Source organism: Labeo rohita, chromosome 22 (genome assembly GCF_022985175.1).
Source record: "Labeo rohita strain BAU-BD-2019 chromosome 22, IGBB_LRoh.1.0, whole genome shotgun sequence".
Taxonomy (NCBI): domain Eukaryota; kingdom Metazoa; phylum Chordata; class Actinopteri; order Cypriniformes; family Cyprinidae; genus Labeo; species Labeo rohita.
In genome coordinates, this window is record NC_066890.1 from 53,152,006 (window position 1) to 53,155,814 (window position 3,809).

The window sequence follows — 3,809 nt, forward strand, 5'->3', positions numbered from 1 at the left end:
CACGGGTGGGAGCAAAGCGACAGACACAGTGGGCGTGACATCAGGCCTCGGAGAGGTTTTTATTAATTAATATAAACAGAAAGTGCCCAAAAAGGGGAAAAAAGTGTCCAAAATAAATGGGGGATCTGGTGTCGAGAACACCAGCGTGCATGCACGGGGAAGAGACCGGTCTCCTGAGGAGAGGCGCGCTCGGCATTTTAACAGCGGCGGTGATGAGGCTTCATTCACATCAGGTGTGCCTCATCACACGCCGCCAGACCTGGATGTTTCAGCGCCCCTCCTCCTCCCACACTCCCACTCCCGTCGGGAGCCTGGTGAAGGGCGGCGATTACCGACGGGGTGAAGCTGATACGTAGGGGAGAGGCAGCCGTCTCGTCACATTATGGCCCCGTTTACACGAAGGGAAGACGCAGATATTTCCCTGCGGTTTGGCCTCTCATTTACACGAAAACCCCGTTTTTATCACAGAAAACGATTATTTCTAAAAACTCCGGCCAAAGTGGAGATTTCTGATAACGCCGGTTATGTGTTGCCGTGTCAACTGGGAGAAACGGGCTTTTAGGTTCTCAAACGTCACATTATGCGCCAGAAAATGCTTAACGTCATGTGAGCGCCCTATTTACAGTTTGTTTGGCTACGGATCAACGTCGATTCTGAGGATTTTGATTGGCTTGCATGGCTTTATTCTTTTCCCTATACTGCCGCCCATAGGTTTGGCATAGTTATTATGGCGCTCGACGGCGTATTTATGCGGGTTGATATAAATGACAAGTTTTTTGAAAACGATGTTGTGTGCACAATGTTATTATTGAAAACGGAGGGGAGGAAATATTCGTTTCTCTAAATACCCGGCTATGTGTAAATGTGGCCTATATATATATATATATATATATATATATATATATATATATATATATATATATATATATTCCGATGTGATCTTTACATATTTGCATCTCTTTTCGCAGCGTCTTTCTGTATTTGGTTGTGTTGTGAGTATTTGCAGCACATGCACTGTTTCTTAATTTTCAGGTGTAAAAAACCTGTTTGAATTGATTTTGTCAGCTTGAAACCGAACTAACCACAAAATTGTCCAGCTAGCTTCATGTCTCCTAGAAGTTAAAATGTGACAGAAATTAAATGTTACATATGCAGGCTCGAACAAAATGAGCACATTCTTTTCAGAAGATTTTATCGTTGGCTGTTGCCCCAGATGTTTTTAAACCTTAGAAACGTACCTGATGCTGTTTTAGCTGCTATACCTAAAAAACACCAGATGGCGCGATCAGTTATAATTATAGGTCTGCAGTTATTATAAAACTGATGCCCAAAGTAGAAAGGAGTAAATATCAAACAAGTCATTAAAATAGATTATCAGTCCATTTCTAGCTACAATATCTGTCTTTATCATTACAGATTCAGGTCTGTGTTTGTGTTGCTGTTGTTATTTACTCTCATCGCAGTGTATTTTTAACAGTTCATCGTTATTTATTTTATAGCGCACTGTATCAGGCAAAATGTGATTTTCTGCTTTGGACACTAGAGAGCAATGATGTGCTTGTGCGGCATTTGCCAATATCTGCAGTTAAAAGAGCAGTAAATGACAGACAGAGGAGCAGCATGAAAAGCAGAATCAATATTTAATGTGATGTTAAGATATAAATATAATACTTTAGTTTATAATTGTTGAATGCCACTATTACAGTAATACAGAGCAACAAATGCTAAACATCACAATAAAAACAAAACAGACAAAACGGTGAATACATGTGCTATTGCCCTGCGTGAGCTGTAGCATTAATTTCTGTAGATGTGGTATTCAATCATCGCTTTTTTGGGACGTTTTCATACACAGCATTCTTTGATTTCTGCAAGAAAACATAAATTCAGTCAGTAACATGCTGATGAAGTCTGAATATCCTTTAAAACAAGGATCTACTTGAACTACAGAACATGCTCACATGGCACAGCTGAAGGAAATCAATCATCCAGTTTATCACATGACTTTTCATCAAATCATCAAACAGGTAAAGTTCTGAATGTTTGTCTGCTGAGAACAACTGCCTTTCACACAAAAGCAGCAGCAAGATATTTGTTGCAGAACATCTACAAATCAGCCAAAGCTGCTTTTCACCTCAAGATGATCATGAACCGCAGAGCAACTGCAGCTCGAAACCAGACTTCAGCACAGGTAACATGGCTTAACAACTACTGGCCTACTTTCTTTTCAATAATAGTATAAAACTGACATTTTATGTGTTTGTACATGGTTTGTAAATCAAGAAAGTCATTATTCACTTCACTGTATGCAGATATGCATTGAATATGAAGGACCACTCAGGCTATCAGATAACACTCAGAATAAAACATTTAGGATGAACTGGCACAATAATGTAGGTCTGAAAAGAAGGTCTTTTCTATTTGCTGATATGTTTTGATTTGATTGGATTTTAGATCTGTAAAATGAAAATAGTCCTGTGAAAGTGGGGCAAAGTGAATACAATAAGTGTAAACAATACAATACAACAATAAAAAAAAAAAAAGCTTAAACTGTCCTTTTTGATCTTCTCCTTATCTACAGAGGGCAATACTGATGACGGTTGAGTTGATGGATCACCCGCGTCTGTTCACTGCCTGCCAACTTCAATAAAACTGACTGCAACAAAACAGTCAAGAATGATCTTACCTTTTTCCATGTTGTTGATGTTGCTGAATCAGTTCTGTCTTCGTCGTCTGTCTGAACTGCATCACAATAATACAGAGTGTTAAAACAATAAAGCTTGCAGTCCTCCGGTTTGAGCGAACGCTGGCGTGTCTGACTGCCGCTGCTCTCCGGTGTATGTTTTTGAGCTCTGCAGTTTGTTTGTTTTCCGAGTTTTATCCAGTCTCATCTGGATTTGTTTTATCACAACGTTTTACAAACTTACTTGGATAACACCTTCAGTAAAGCTGTACCTGCCAAACGCGAGCTTTCGCCACCACGTAACGACTGTTCTACCGTCCTCCGTGAGTAAGTTAACACTTTCTTTCGGGGTGTCGGTTGTTGGTTGCTGGTCGTCGGTCATGCGCTTGTCTTGGTGGAGGTGGTCTTAAAAAAGGGCTGCCTTGCCAAGTAACTGCGTTGTAAAGTGGCCTAGTTCTTTGGTGTGCTGGCTAACGCGTGTTTTCAAAACCTGGCTGAGTATATGCGGCTGTAGGATGTCTTTCCTTGTGATGCTCGTTGTGGGCTTGTCTGTTTTTACTACATTCTGCGCGGTTTTGCAGGATTCATTACTGCCTTCCGGCTTGTGGAATTATAATATGCCATTTTATTCATCTTCGGACTTGCATTCTTTGAATTTTAAAACCCGTCCAAAACTGCACGTCGAACTCCGTGATCACTGTGTCGCACTTGGAATTGCTCGCCGGCCCCGTTATATACATCGGGACAGTGTACAAAGACTGCTTCTACTACCTCAGCTACTGGAGTTACGATACCTGCTGTTTGGTCTTCTTTTCGCCGATGGCATACAAAAGCACGTTGGGAAAATGGGACCGTGAACCTTAAGAATCTCCGTCATCTGGAATCGGTTTCATCGGGTGCTCTATCAGGCATTTCCACTTCTTCAACGATTACTCGCCCACCAGTCAAAATGGCTCTAGTGAATGCTAGGTCACTGGCAAATAAAACTTTTTTATTTTAAATGATTTTTTTTTTATTTCTCATGCCTTGGACTTTTTGTTTATGACTGAAACTTGGGTAAAAAATGGTGACATGTCATCTTTTGGTGAGCTGTCCCCCTCTGAGTGTTCCTCCTACAGTACTCCCA

At 40.9% G+C, this 3,809-nt stretch overlaps 1 long non-coding RNA gene across 1 annotated transcript; it reads right to left on the reverse strand.

Annotated features, from left to right (window-relative positions):
• Positions 1 to 1,657: 1,657 nt before the first annotated feature.
• On the reverse strand, positions 1,658 to 3,044 carry LOC127153866 (uncharacterized). Its single transcript, XR_007825353.1, has 3 exons — positions 2,928 to 3,044; positions 2,687 to 2,742; positions 1,658 to 1,868 (listed from the first exon to the last, which is right to left on the reverse strand). It is a non-coding gene; the product is annotated as an uncharacterized LOC127153866 (long non-coding RNA).
• Between the last annotated feature and the right edge of the window lie 765 nt (positions 3,045 to 3,809).